A 16065-nucleotide genomic window follows, 5' to 3' on the forward strand; every position below is an offset into this window, starting at 1 on the left:
AGGCTTCAGGATGCCTTTCTACACTATATAAAGGTGGAAATTTACATTGGAAACGTTTGGTTTAGCTGTTATAAAAGTTTGGTTTTTTAGTGCTGTAAATGCATTTTCAGCTCGCGCTGTACACATTTGCTATGAGAGGCATTATCTCATAAGGGAAATATTGGACAATCAAATTAATGACTGCCCAGGCTTCAGGATGTCTTTTTACACTATATAAAGGTGGAAATTTACATTGGAAACGTTTAGTTTAGCTGTTAATGAAGTTTCGTTTTTTTAGTGCTGGAAATTCATTGTCTGCTGGCGCTGTACACTTTTTCTAAGTGTTGTAATATCTCATGAAGGAAATACTGGACAATCAAATTAAAGACTTTCCAGGCTTCAGGATGCCTTTTTACACTATATAAAGGTGGAAATTTACATTGGAAACGTTTGGTTTAGCTGTTATAAAAGTTTGGTTTTTTAGTGCTGTAAATGCATTTTCAGCTCGCGCTGTACACATTTGCTATGAGAGGCATTATCTCATAAGGGAAATATTGGACAATCAAATTAATGACTGCCCAGGCTTCAGGATGTCTTTTTACACTATATAAAGGTGGAAATTTACATTGGAAACATTTAGTTTAGCTGTTAATGAAGTTTCGTTTTTTTAGTGCTGAAAATTCATTGTCTGCTGGCGCTGTACACTTTTTCTAAGTGTTGCAATATCTCATGAAGGAAATACTGGACAATCAAATTAATGACTTTCCAGGCTTCAGGATGCCTTTCTACACTATATAAAGGTGGAAATTTACATTGGAAACGTTTGGTTTAGCTGTTATAAAAGTTTGTTTTTTTAGTGCTGTAAATGCATTTTCAGCTCGCGCTGTACACATTTGCTATGAGAGGCATTATCTCATAAGGGAAATATTGGACAATCAAATTAATGACTGCCCAGGCTTCAGGATGTCTTTTTACACTATATAAAGGTGGAAATTTACATTGGAAACGTTTGGTTTAGCTGTTATAAAAGTTTGGTTTTTTAGTGCTGTAAATGCATTTTCAGCTCGCGCTGTACACATTTGCTATGAGAGGCATTATCTCATAAGGGAAATATTGGACAATCAAATTAATGGCTGCCCGGGCTTCAGGATGTCTTTTTACACTATATAAAGGTGGAAATTTACATTGGAAACGTTTAGTTTAGCTGTTAATGAAGTTTCGTTTTTTTAGTGCTGAAAATTCATTGTCTGCTGGCGCTGTACACTTTTTCTAAATGTTGCAATATCTCATGAAGGAAATACTGGACAATCAAATTAATGACTTTCCAGGCTTCAGGATGCCTTTCTACACTATATAAAGGTGGAAATTTACATTGGAAACGTTTGGTTTAGCTGTTATAAAAGTTTGGTTTTTTAGTGCTGTAAATGCATTTTCAGCTCGCGCTGTACACATTTGCTATGAGAGGCATTATCTCATAAGGGAAATATTGGACAATCAAATTAATGACTGCCCAGGCTTCAGGATGTCTTTTTACACTATATAAAGGAGGAAATTTACATTGGAAACGTTTGGTTTAGGTGTTATAAAAGTTTGGTTTTTTAGTGCTGAAAATGCATTTTCAGCTCGCGCTGTACACATTTGCAATGAGAGGCATTATCTCATAAGGGAAATACTGGACAATCAAATTAATGACTTCCCAGGCTTCAAGATGCCTTTTTACACTCTATAAATGTGGAAATTTACATTGGAAACGTTTGGTTTAGCTGTTAATGAAGTTTCGTTTTTTTTAGTGCTGAAAATTCATTGTCTGCTGGCGCTGTACACTTTTTCTAAGTGTTGCAATATCTCATGAAGGAAATACTGGACAATCAAATTAATGACTTTCCAGGCTTCAGGATGCCTTTCTACACTATATAAAGGTGGAAATTTACATTGGAAACGTTTGGTTTAGCTGTTATAAAAGTTTGTTTTTTTAGTGCTGTAAATGCATTTTCAGCTCGCGCTGTACACATTTGCTATGAGAGGCATTATCTCATAAGGGAAATATTGGACAATCAAATTAATGACTGCCCAGGCTTCAGGATGTCTTTTTACACTATATAAAGGTGGAAATTTACATTGGAAACGTTTGGTTTAGCTGTTATAAAAGTTTGGTTTTTTAGTGCTGAAAATGCATTTTCAGCTCGCACTGTACACATTTGCTATGTGAGGCATTATCTCATAAGGGAAATACTGGACAATCAAATTAATGACTTCCCAGGCTTCAGGATGCATTTTTACACTCTATAAATGTGGAAATTTACATTGGAAACGTTTGGTTTAGCTGTTATAAAAGTTTGTTTTTTTAGTGCTGTAAATGCATTTTCAGCTCGCGCTGTACACATTTGCTATGTGAGGCATTATCTCATAAGGGAAATACTGGACAATCAAATTAATGACTGCCCAGGCTTCAGGATGTCTTTTTACACTATATAAAGGTGGAAATTTACATTGGAAACGTTTGGTTTAGCTGTTATAAAAGTTTGGTTTTTTAGTGCTGAAAATGCATTTTCAGCTCGCACTGTACACATTTGCTATGTGAGGCATTATCTCATAAGGGAAATACTGGACAATCAAATTAATGACTTCCCAGGCTTCAGGATGCCTTTTTACACTCTATAAATGTGGAAATTTACATTGGAAACGTTTGGTTTAGCTGTTAATGAAGTTTCGTTTTTTTAGTGCTGAAAATTCATTGTCTGCTGGCGCTGTACACTTTTTCTAAGTGTTGCAATATCTCATGAAGGAAATACTGGACAATCAAATTAATGACTTTCCAGGCTTCAGGATGCCTTTCTACACTATATAAAGGTGGAAATTTACATTGGAAACGTTTGGTTTAGCTGTTATAAAAGTTTGGTTTTTTAGTGCTGTAAATGCATTTTCAGCTCGCGCTGTACACATTTGCTATGAGAGGCATTATCTCATAAGGGAAATATTGGACAATCAAATTAATGACTGCCCAGGCTTCAGGATGTCTTTTTACACTATATAAAGGTGGAAATTTACATTGGAAACGTTTAGTTTAGCTGTTAATGAAGTTTCGTTTTTTTAGTGCTGGAAATTCATTGTCTGCTGGCGCTGTACACTTTTTCTAAGTGTTGCAATATCTCATGAAGGAAATACTGGACAATCAAATTAAAGACTTTCCAGGCTTCAGGATGCCTTTTTACACTATATAAAGGTGGAAATTTACATTGGAAACGTTTGGTTTAGCTGTTATAAAAGTTTGGTTTTTTAGTGCTGTAAATGCATTTTCAGCTCGCGCTGTACACATTTGCTATGAGAGGCATTATCTCATAAGGGAAATATTGGACAATCAAATTAATGACTGCCCAGGCTTCAGGATGTCTTTTTACACTATATAAAGGTGGAAATTTACATTGGAAACATTTAGTTTAGCTGTTAATGAAGTTTCGTTTTTTTAGTGCTGAAAATTCATTGTCTGCTGGCGCTGTACACTTTTTCTAAGTGTTGCAATATCTCATGAAGGAAATACTGGACAATCAAATTAATGACTTTCCAGGCTTCAGGATGCCTTTCTACACTATATAAAGGTGGAAATTTACATTGGAAACGTTTGGTTTAGCTGTTATAAAAGTTTGTTTTTTTAGTGCTGTAAATGCATTTTCAGCTCGCGCTGTACACATTTGCTATGAGAGGCATTATCTCATAAGGGAAATATTGGACAATCAAATTAATGACTGCCCAGGCTTCAGGATGTCTTTTTACACTATATAAAGGTGGAAATTTACATTGGAAACGTTTGGTTTAGCTGTTATAAAAGTTTGGTTTTTTAGTGCTGTAAATGCATTTTCAGCTCGCGCTGTACACATTTGCTATGAGAGGCATTATCTCATAAGGGAAATATTGGACAATCAAATTAATGGCTGCCCGGGCTTCAGGATGTCTTTTTACACTATATAAAGGTGGAAATTTACATTGGAAACGTTTAGTTTAGCTGTTAATGAAGTTTCGTTTTTTTAGTGCTGAAAATTCATTGTCTGCTGGCGCTGTACACTTTTTCTAAATGTTGCAATATCTCATGAAGGAAATACTGGACAATCAAATTAATGACTTTCCAGGCTTCAGGATGCCTTTCTACACTATATAAAGGTGGAAATTTACATTGGAAACGTTTGGTTTAGCTGTTATAAAAGTTTGGTTTTTTAGTGCTGTAAATGCATTTTCAGCTCGCGCTGTACACATTTGCTATGAGAGGCATTATCTCATAAGGGAAATATTGGACAATCAAATTAATGACTGCCCAGGCTTCAGGATGTCTTTTTACACTATATAAAGGAGGAAATTTACATTGCAAACGTTTGGTTTAGGTGTTATAAAAGTTTGGGTTTTTAGTGCTGTAAATGCATTTTCAGCTCGCGCTGTACACATTTGCTATGAGAGGCATTATCTCATAAGGGAAATATTGGACAATCAAATTAATGACTGCCCAGGCTTCAGGATGTCTTTTTACACTATATAAAGGTTGAAATTTACATTGGAAACGTTTGGTTTAGCTGTTATAAAAGTTTGGTTTTTTAGTGCTGTAAATGCATTTTCAGCTCGCGCTGTACACATTTGCTATGAGAGGCATTATCTCATAAGGGAAATATTGGACAATCAAATTAATGACTGCCCAGGCTTCAGGATGTCTTTTTACACTATATAAAGGTGGAAATTTACATTGGAAACGTTTAGTTTAGCTGTTAATGAAGTTTCGTTTTTTTAGTGCTGGAAATTCATTGTCTGCTGGCGCTGTACACTTTTTCTAAGTGTTGCAATATCTCATGAAGGAAATACTGGACAATCAAATTAAAGACTTTCCAGGCTTCAGGATGCCTTTTTACACTATATAAAGGTGGAAATTTACATTGGAAACGTTTGGTTTAGCTGTTATAAAAGTTTGGTTTTTTAGTGCTGTAAATGCATTTTCAGCTCGCGCTGTACACATTTGCTATGAGAGGCATTATCTCATAAGGGAAATATTGGACAATCAAATTAATGACTGCCCAGGCTTCAGGATGTCTTTTTACACTATATAAAGGTGGAAATTTACATTGGAAACATTTAGTTTAGCTGTTAATGAAGTTTCGTTTTTTTAGTGCTGAAAATTCATTGTCTGCTGGCGCTGTACACTTTTTCTAAGTGTTGCAATATCTCATGAAGGAAATACTGGACAATCAAATTAATGACTTTCCAGGCTTCAGGATGCCTTTCTACACTATATAAAGGTGGAAATTTACATTGGAAACGTTTGGTTTAGCTGTTATAAAAGTTTGTTTTTTTAGTGCTGTAAATGCATTTTCAGCTCGCGCTGTACACATTTGCTATGAGAGGCATTATCTCATAAGGGAAATATTGGACATTCAAATTAATGACTGCCCAGGCTTCAGGATGTCTTTTTACACTATATAAAGGTGGAAATTTACATTGGAAACGTTTGGTTTAGCTGTTATAAAAGTTTGGTTTTTTAGTGCTGTAAATGCATTTTCAGCTCGCGCTGTACACATTTGCTATGAGAGGCATTATCTCATAAGGGAAATATTGGACAATCAAATTAATGACTGCCCAGGCTTCAGGATGTCTTTTTACACTATATAAAGGTGGAAATTTACATTGGAAACGTTTGGTTTAGCTGTTATAAAAGTTTGGTTTTTTAGTGCTGAAAATGCATTTTCAGCTCGCACTGTACACATTTGCTATGTGAGGCATTATCTCATAAGGGAAATACTGGACAATCAAATTAATGACTTCCCAGGCTTCAGGATGCATTTTTACACTCTATAAATGTGGAAATTTACATTGGAAACGTTTGGTTTAGCTGTTATAAAAGTTTGTTTTTTTAGTGCTGTAAATGCATTTTCAGCTCGCGCTGTACACATTTGCTATGTGAGGCATTATCTCATAAGGGAAATACTGGACAATCAAATTAATGACTGCCCAGGCTTCAGGATGTCTTTTTACACTATATAAAGGTGGAAATTTACATTGGAAACGTTTGGTTTAGCTGTTATAAAAGTTTGGTTTTTTAGTGCTGAAAATGCATTTTCAGCTCGCACTGTACACATTTGCTATGTGAGGCATTATCTCATAAGGGAAATACTGGACAATCAAATTAATGACTTCCCAGGCTTCAGGATGCCTTTTTACACTCTATAAATGTGGAAATTTACATTGGAAACGTTTGGTTTAGCTGTTAATGAAGTTTCGTTTTTTTAGTGCTGAAAATTCATTGTCTGCTGGCGCTGTACACTTTTTCTAAGTGTTGCAATATCTCATGAAGGAAATACTGGACAATCAAATTAATGACTTTCCAGGCTTCAGGATGCCTTTCTACACTATATAAAGGTGGAAATTTACATTGGAAACGTTTGGTTTAGCTGTTATAAAAGTTTGGTTTTTTAGTGCTGTAAATGCATTTTCTGCTCGCGCTGTACACATTTGCTATGAGAGGCATTATCTCATAAGGGAAATATTGGACAATCAAATTAATGACTGCCCAGGCTTCAGGATGTCTTTTTACACTATATAAAGGTGGAAATTTACATTGGAAACGTTTAGTTTAGCTGTTAATGAAGTTTCGTTTTTTTAGTGCTGGAAATTCATTGTCTGCTGGCGCTGTACACTTTTTCTAAGTGTTGCAATATCTCATGAAGGAAATACTGGACAATCAAATTAAAGACTTTCCAGGCTTCAGGATGCCTTTTTACACTATATAAAGGTGGAAATTTACATTGGAAACGTTTGGTTTAGCTGTTATAAAAGTTTGGTTTTTTAGTGCTGTAAATGCATTTTCAGCTCGCGCTGTACACATTTGCTATGAGAGGCATTATCTCATAAGGGAAATATTGGACAATCAAATTAATGACTGCCCAGGCTTCAGGATGTCTTTTTACACTATATAAAGGTGGAAATTTACATTGGAAACGTTTGGTTTAGCTGTTATAAAAGTTTGGTTTTTTAGTGCTGAAAATGCATTTTCAGCTCGCACTGTACACATTTGCTATGTGAGGCATTATCTCATAAGGGAAATACTGGACAATCAAATTAATGACTTCCCAGGCTTCAGGATGCCTTTCTACACTATATAAAGGTGGAAATTTACATTGGAAACGTTTGGTTTAGCTGTTATAAAAGTTTGGTTTTTTAGTGCTGTAAATGCATTTTCAGCTCGCACTGTACACATTTGCTATGTGAGGCATTATCTCATAAGGGAAATACTGGACAATCAAATTAATGACTTCCCAGGCTTCAGGATGCCTTTTTACACTCTATAAATGTGGAAATTTACATTGGAAACGTTTGGTTTAGCTGTTAATGAAGTTTCGTTTTTTTAGTGCTGAAAATTCATTGTCTGCTGGCGCTGTACACTTTTTCTAAGTGTTGCAATATCTCATGAAGGAAATACTGGACAATCAAATTAATGACTTTCCAGGCTTCAGGATGCCTTTCTACACTATATAAAGGTGGAAATTTACATTGGAAACGTTTGGTTTAGCTGTTATAAAAGTTTGGTTTTTTAGTGCTGTAAATGCATTTTCTGCTCGCGCTGTACACATTTGCTATGAGAGGCATTATCTCATAAGGGAAATATTGGACAATCAAATTAATGACTGCCCAGGCTTCAGGATGTCTTTTTACACTATATAAAGGTGGAAATTTACATTGGAAACATTTAGTTTAGCTGTTAATGAAGTTTCGTTTTTTTAGTGCTGAAAATTCATTGTCTGCTGGCGCTGTACACTTTTTCTAAGTGTTGCAATATCTCATGAAGGAAATACTGGACAATCAAATTAATGACTTTCCAGGCTTCAGGATGCCTTTCTACACTATATAAAGGTGGAAATTTACATTGGAAACGTTTGGTTTAGCTGTTATAAAAGTTTGTTTTTTTAGTGCTGTAAATGCATTTTCAGCTCGCGCTGTACACATTTGCTATGAGAGGCATTATCTCATAAGGGAAATATTGGACAATCAAATTAATGACTGCCCAGGCTTCAGGATGTCTTTTTACACTATATAAAGGTGGAAATTTACATTGGAAACGTTTGGTTTAGCTGTTATAAAAGTTTGGTTTTTTAGTGCTGTAAATGCATTTTCAGCTCGCGCTGTACACATTTGCTATGAGAGGCATTATCTCATAAGGGAAATATTGGACAATCAAATTAATGGCTGCCCGGGCTTCAGGATGTCTTTTTACACTATATAAAGGTGGAAATTTACATTGGAAACGTTTAGTTTAGCTGTTAATGAAGTTTCGTTTTTTTAGTGCTGAAAATTCATTGTCTGCTGGCGCTGTACACTTTTTCTAAATGTTGCAATATCTCATGAAGGAAATACTGGACAATCAAATTAATGACTTTCCAGGCTTCAGGATGCCTTTCTACACTATATAAAGGTGGAAATTTACATTGGAAACGTTTGGTTTAGCTGTTATAAAAGTTTGGTTTTTTAGTGCTGTAAATGCATTTTCAGCTCGCGCTGTACACATTTGCTATGAGAGGCATTATCTCATAAGGGAAATATTGGACAATCAAATTAATGACTGCCCAGGCTTCAGGATGTCTTTTTACACTATATAAAGGAGGAAATTTACATTGGAAACGTTTGGTTTAGGTGTTATAAAAGTTTGGTTTTTTAGTGCTGAAAATGCATTTTCAGCTCGCGCTGTACACATTTGCAATGAGAGGCATTATCTCATAAGGGAAATACTGGACAATCAAATTAATGACTTCCCAGGCTTCAAGATGCCTTTTTACACTCTATAAATGTGGAAATTTACATTGGAAACGTTTGGTTTAGCTGTTAATGAAGTTTCGTTTTTTTTAGTGCTGAAAATTCATTGTCTGCTGGCGCTGTACACTTTTTCTAAGTGTTGCAATATCTCATGAAGGAAATACTGGACAATCAAATTAATGACTTTCCAGGCTTCAGGATGCCTTTCTACACTATATAAAGGTGGAAATTTACATTGGAAACGTTTGGTTTAGCTGTTATAAAAGTTTGGTTTTTTAGTGCTGTAAATGCATTTTCAGCTCGCGCTGTACACATTTGCTATGAGAGGCATTATCTCATAAGGGAAATATTGGACAATCAAATTAATGACTGCCCAGGCTTCAGGATGTCTTTTTACACTATATAAAGGTGGAAATTTACATTGGAAACGTTTGGTTTAGCTGTTATAAAAGTTTGGTTTTTTAGTGCTGAAAATGCATTTTCAGCTCGCACTGTACACATTTGCTATGTGAGGCATTATCTCATAAGGGAAATACTGGACAATCAAATTAATGACTTCCCAGGCTTCAGGATGCATTTTTACACTCTATAAATGTGGAAATTTACATTGGAAACGTTTGGTTTAGCTGTTATAAAAGTTTGTTTTTTTAGTGCTGTAAATGCATTTTCAGCTCGCGCTGTACACATTTGCTATGAGAGGCATTATCTCATAAGGGAAATATTGGACAATCAAATTAATGACTGCCCAGGCTTCAGGATGTCTTTTTACACTATATAAAGGTGGAAATTTACATTGGAAACATTTAGTTTAGCTGTTAATGAAGTTTCGTTTTTTTAGTGCTGAAAATTCATTGTCTGCTGGCGCTGTACACTTTTTCTAAGTGTTGCAATATCTCATGAAGGAAATACTGGACAATCAAATTAATGACTTTCCAGGCTTCAGGATGCCTTTCTACACTATATAAAGGTGGAAATTTACATTGGAAACGTTTGGTTTAGCTGTTATAAAAGTTTGTTTTTTTAGTGCTGTAAATGCATTTTCAGCTCGCGCTGTACACATTTGCTATGAGAGGCATTATCTCATAAGGGAAATATTGGACAATCAAATTAATGACTGCCCAGGCTTCAGGATGTCTTTTTACACTATATAAAGGTGGAAATTTACATTGGAAACGTTTGGTTTAGCTGTTATAAAAGTTTGGTTTTTTAGTGCTGTAAATGCATTTTCAGCTCGCGCTGTACACATTTGCTATGAGAGGCATTATCTCATAAGGGAAATATTGGACAATCAAATTAATGACTGCCCAGGCTTCAGGATGTCTTTTTACACTATATAAAGGTGGAAATTTACATTGGAAACGTTTGGTTTAGCTGTTATAAAAGTTTGGTTTTTTAGTGCTGAAAATGCATTTTCAGCTCGCACTGTACACATTTGCTATGTGAGGCATTATCTCATAAGGGAAATACTGGACAATCAAATTAATGACTGCCCAGGCTTCAGGATGCCTTTTTACACTCTATAAATGTGGAAATTTACATTGGAAACGTTTGGTTTAGCTGTTAATGAAGTTTCGTTTTTTTAGTGCTGAAAATTCATTGTCTGCTGGCGCTGTACACTTTTTCTAAGTGTTGCAATATCTCATGAAGGAAATACTGGACAATCAAATTAATGACTGCCCAGGCTTCAGGATGTCTTTTTACACTATATAAAGGTGGAAATTTACATTGGAAACGTTTGGTTTAGCTGTTATAAAAGTTTGGTTTTTTAGTGCTGAAAATGCATTTTCAGCTCGCACTGTACACATTTGCTATGTGAGGCATTATCTCATAAGGGAAATACTGGACAATCAAATTAATGACTTCCCAGGCTTCAGGATGCCTTTTTACACTCTATAAATGTGGAAATTTACATTGGAAACGTTTGGTTTAGCTGTTAATGAAGTTTCGTTTTTTTAGTGCTGAAAATTCATTGTCTGCTGGCGCTGTACACTTTTTCTAAGTGTTGCAATATCTCATGAAGGAAATACTGGACAATCAAATTAATGACTTTCCAGGCTTCAGGATGCCTTTCTACACTATATAAAGGTGGAAATTTACATTGGAAACGTTTGGTTTAGCTGTTATAAAAGTTTGGTTTTTTAGTGCTGTAAATGCATTTTCAGCTCGCGCTGTACACATTTGCTATGAGAGGCATTATCTCATAAGGGAAATATTGGACAATCAAATTAATGACTGCCCAGGCTTCAGGATGTCTTTTTACACTATATAAAGGTGGAAATTTACATTGGAAACATTTAGTTTAGCTGTTAATGAAGTTTCGTTTTTTTAGTGCTGAAAATTCATTGTCTGCTGGCGCTGTACACTTTTTCTAAGTGTTGCAATATCTCATGAAGGAAATACTGGACAATCAAATTAATGACTTTCCAGGCTTCAGGATGCCTTTCTACACTATATAAAGGTGGAAATTTACATTGGAAACGTTTGGTTTAGCTGTTATAAAAGTTTGTTTTTTTAGTGCTGTAAATGCATTTTCAGCTCGCGCTGTACACATTTGCTATGAGAGGCATTATCTCATAAGGGAAATATTGGACAATCAAATTAATGACTGCCCAGGCTTCAGGATGTCTTTTTACACTATATAAAGGTGGAAATTTACATTGGAAACGTTTGGTTTAGCTGTTATAAAAGTTTGGTTTTTTAGTGCTGTAAATGCATTTTCAGCTCGCGCTGTACACATTTGCTATGAGAGGCATTATCTCATAAGGGAAATATTGGACAATCAAATTAATGGCTGCCCGGGCTTCAGGATGTCTTTTTACACTATATAAAGGTGGAAATTTACATTGGAAACGTTTAGTTTAGCTGTTAATGAAGTTTCGTTTTTTTAGTGCTGAAAATTCATTGTCTGCTGGCGCTGTACACTTTTTCTAAATGTTGCAATATCTCATGAAGGAAATACTGGACAATCAAATTAATGACTTTCCAGGCTTCAGGATGCCTTTCTACACTATATAAAGGTGGAAATTTACATTGGAAACGTTTGGTTTAGCTGTTATAAAAGTTTGGTTTTTTAGTGCTGTAAATGCATTTTCAGCTCGCGCTGTACACATTTGCTATGAGAGGCATTATCTCATAAGGGAAATATTGGACAATCAAATTAATGACTGCCCAGGCTTCAGGATGTCTTTTTACACTATATAAAGGAGGAAATTTACATTGGAAACGTTTGGTTTAGGTGTTATAAAAGTTTGGTTTTTTAGTGCTGAAAATGCATTTTCAGCTCGCGCTGTACACATTTGCAATGAGAGGCATTATCTCATAAGGGAAATACTGGACAATCAAATTAATGACTTCCCAGGCTTCAAGATGCCTTTTTACACTCTATAAATGTGGAAATTTACATTGGAAACGTTTGGTTTAGCTGTTAATGAAGTTTCGTTTTTTTTAGTGCTGAAAATTCATTGTCTGCTGGCGCTGTACACTTTTTCTAAGTGTTGCAATATCTCATGAAGGAAATACTGGACAATCAAATTAATGACTTTCCAGGCTTCAGGATGCCTTTCTACACTATATAAAGGTGGAAATTTACATTGGAAACGTTTGGTTTAGCTGTTATAAAAGTTTGTTTTTTTAGTGCTGTAAATGCATTTTCAGCTCGCGCTGTACACATTTGCTATGAGAGGCATTATCTCATAAGGGAAATATTGGACAATCAAATTAATGACTGCCCAGGCTTCAGGATGTCTTTTTACACTATATAAAGGTGGAAATTTACATTGGAAACGTTTGGTTTAGCTGTTATAAAAGTTTGGTTTTTTAGTGCTGTAAATGCATTTTCTGCTCGCGCTGTACACATTTGCTATGAGAGGCATTATCTCATAAGGGAAATATTGGACAATCAAATTAATGACTGCCCAGGCTTCAGGATGTCTTTTTACACTATATAAAGGTGGAAATTTACATTGGAAACGTTTAGTTTAGCTGTTAATGAAGTTTCGTTTTTTTAGTGCTGGAAATTCATTGTCTGCTGGCGCTGTACACTTTTTCTAAGTGTTGCAATATCTCATGAAGGAAATACTGGACAATCAAATTAAAGACTTTCCAGGCTTCAGGATGCCTTTTTACACTATATAAAGGTGGAAATTTACATTGGAAACGTTTGGTTTAGCTGTTATAAAAGTTTGGTTTTTTAGTGCTGTAAATGCATTTTCAGCTCGCGCTGTACACATTTGCTATGTGAGACATTATATCATAATGGAAATGCTGGACAATCAAATTAATGACTTCCCAGGCTTCAGGATGTCTTTTTACACTATATAAAGGAGGAAATTTACATTGGAAACGTTTGGTTTAGGTGTTATAAAAGTTTGGTTTTTTAGTGCTGAAAATGCATTTTCAGCTCGCGCTGTACACATTTGCAATGAGAGGCATTATCTCATAAGGGAAATACTGGACAATCAAATTAATGACTTCCCAGGCTTCAAGATGCCTTTTTACACTCTATAAATGTGGAAATTTACATTGGAAACGTTTGGTTTAGCTGTTAATGAAGTTTCGTTTTTTTTAGTGCTGAAAATTCATTGTCTGCTGGCGCTGTACACTTTTTCTAAGTGTTGCAATATCTCATGAAGGAAATACTGGACAATCAAATTAATGACTTTCCAGGCTTCAGGATGCCTTTCTACACTATATAAAGGTGGAAATTTACATTGGAAACGTTTGGTTTAGCTGTTATAAAAGTTTGGTTTTTTAGTGCTGTAAATGCATTTTCAGCTCGCGCTGTACACATTTGCTATGAGAGGCATTATCTCATAAGGGAAATATTGGACAATCAAATTAATGACTGCCCAGGCTTCAGGATGTCTTTTTACACTATATAAAGGTGGAAATTTACATTGGAAACGTTTGGTTTAGCTGTTATAAAAGTTTGGTTTTTTAGTGCTGAAAATGCATTTTCAGCTCGCACTGTACACATTTGCTATGTGAGGCATTATCTCATAAGGGAAATACTGGACAATCAAATTAATGACTTCCCAGGCTTCAGGATGCATTTTTACACTCTATAAATGTGGAAATTTACATTGGAAACGTTTGGTTTAGCTGTTATAAAAGTTTGTTTTTTTAGTGCTGTAAATGCATTTTCAGCTCGCGCTGTACACATTTGCTATGAGAGGCATTATCTCATAAGGGAAATATTGGACAATCAAATTAATGACTGCCCAGGCTTCAGGATGTCTTTTTACACTATATAAAGGTGGAAATTTACATTGGAAACATTTAGTTTAGCTGTTAATGAAGTTTCGTTTTTTTAGTGCTGAAAATTCATTGTCTGCTGGCGCTGTACACTTTTTCTAAGTGTTGCAATATCTCATGAAGGAAATACTGGACAATCAAATTAATGACTTTCCAGGCTTCAGGATGCCTTTCTACACTATATAAAGGTGGAAATTTACATTGGAAACGTTTGGTTTAGCTGTTATAAAAGTTTGTTTTTTTAGTGCTGTAAATGCATTTTCAGCTCGCGCTGTACACATTTGCTATGAGAGGCATTATCTCATAAGGGAAATATTGGACAATCAAATTAATGACTGCCCAGGCTTCAGGATGTCTTTTTACACTATATAAAGGTGGAAATTTACATTGGAAACGTTTGGTTTAGCTGTTATAAAAGTTTGGTTTTTTAGTGCTGTAAATGCATTTTCAGCTCGCGCTGTACACATTTGCTATGAGAGGCATTATCTCATAAGGGAAATATTGGACAATCAAATTAATGACTGCCCAGGCTTCAGGATGTCTTTTTACACTATATAAAGGTGGAAATTTACATTGGAAACGTTTGGTTTAGCTGTTATAAAAGTTTGGTTTTTTAGTGCTGAAAATGCATTTTCAGCTCGCACTGTACACATTTGCTATGTGAGGCATTATCTCATAAGGGAAATACTGGACAATCAAATTAATGACTGCCCAGGCTTCAGGATGCCTTTTTACACTCTATAAATGTGGAAATTTACATTGGAAACGTTTGGTTTAGCTGTTAATGAAGTTTCGTTTTTTTAGTGCTGAAAATTCATTGTCTGCTGGCGCTGTACACTTTTTCTAAGTGTTGCAATATCTCATGAAGGAAATACTGGACAATCAAATTAATGACTGCCCAGGCTTCAGGATGTCTTTTTACACTATATAAAGGTGGAAATTTACATTGGAAACGTTTGGTTTAGCTGTTATAAAAGTTTGGTTTTTTAGTGTGAAAATGCATTTTCAGCTCGCACTGTACACATTTGCTATGTGAGGCATTATCTCATAAGGGAAATACTGGACAATCAAATTAATGACTTCCCAGGCTTCAGGATGCCTTTTTACACTCTATAAATGTGGAAATTTACATTGGAAACGTTTGGTTTAGCTGTTAATGAAGTTTCGTTTTTTTAGTGCTGAAAATTCATTGTCTGCTGGCGCTGTACACTTTTTCTAAGTGTTGCAATATCTCATGAAGGAAATACTGGACAATCAAATTAATGACTTTCCAGGCTTCAGGATGCCTTTCTACACTATATAAAGGTGGAAATTTACATTGGAAACGTTTGGTTTAGCTGTTATAAAAGTTTGGTTTTTTAGTGCTGTAAATGCATTTTCAGCTCGCGCTGTACACATTTGCTATGAGAGGCATTATCTCATAAGGGAAATATTGGACAATCAAATTAATGACTGCCCAGGCTTCAGGATGTCTTTTTACACTATATAAAGGTGGAAATTTACATTGGAAACATTTAGTTTAGCTGTTAATGAAGTTTCGTTTTTTTAGTGCTGAAAATTCATTGTCTGCTGGCGCTGTACACTTTTTCTAAGTGTTGCAATATCTCATGAAGGAAATACTGGACAATCAAATTAATGACTTTCCAGGCTTCAGGATGCCTTTCTACACTATATAAAGGTGGAAATTTACATTGGAAACGTTTGGTTTAGCTGTTATAAAAGTTTGTTTTTTTAGTGCTGTAAATGCATTTTCAGCTCGCGCTGTACACATTTGCTATGAGAGGCATTATCTCATAAGGGAAATATTGGACAATCAAATTAATGACTGCCCAGGCTTCAGGATGTCTTTTTACACTATATAAAGGTGGAAATTTACATTGGAAACGTTTGGTTTAGCTGTTATAAAAGTTTGGTTTTTTAGTGCTGTAAATGCATTTTCAGCTCGCGCTGTACACATTTGCTATGAGAGGCATTATCTCATAAGGGAAATATTGGACAATCAAATTAATGGCTGCCCGGGCTTCAGGATGTCTTTTTACACTATATAAAGGTGGA

This window comes from Idiotropiscis lumnitzeri, unplaced genomic scaffold, assembly GCF_059441095.1.
Source record: "Idiotropiscis lumnitzeri isolate Australia: NSW breed Sydney's pygmy pipehorse unplaced genomic scaffold, RoL_Ilum_1.0 HiC_scaffold_36, whole genome shotgun sequence".
Classification (NCBI taxonomy): Eukaryota; Metazoa; Chordata; class Actinopteri; order Syngnathiformes; family Syngnathidae; genus Idiotropiscis; species Idiotropiscis lumnitzeri.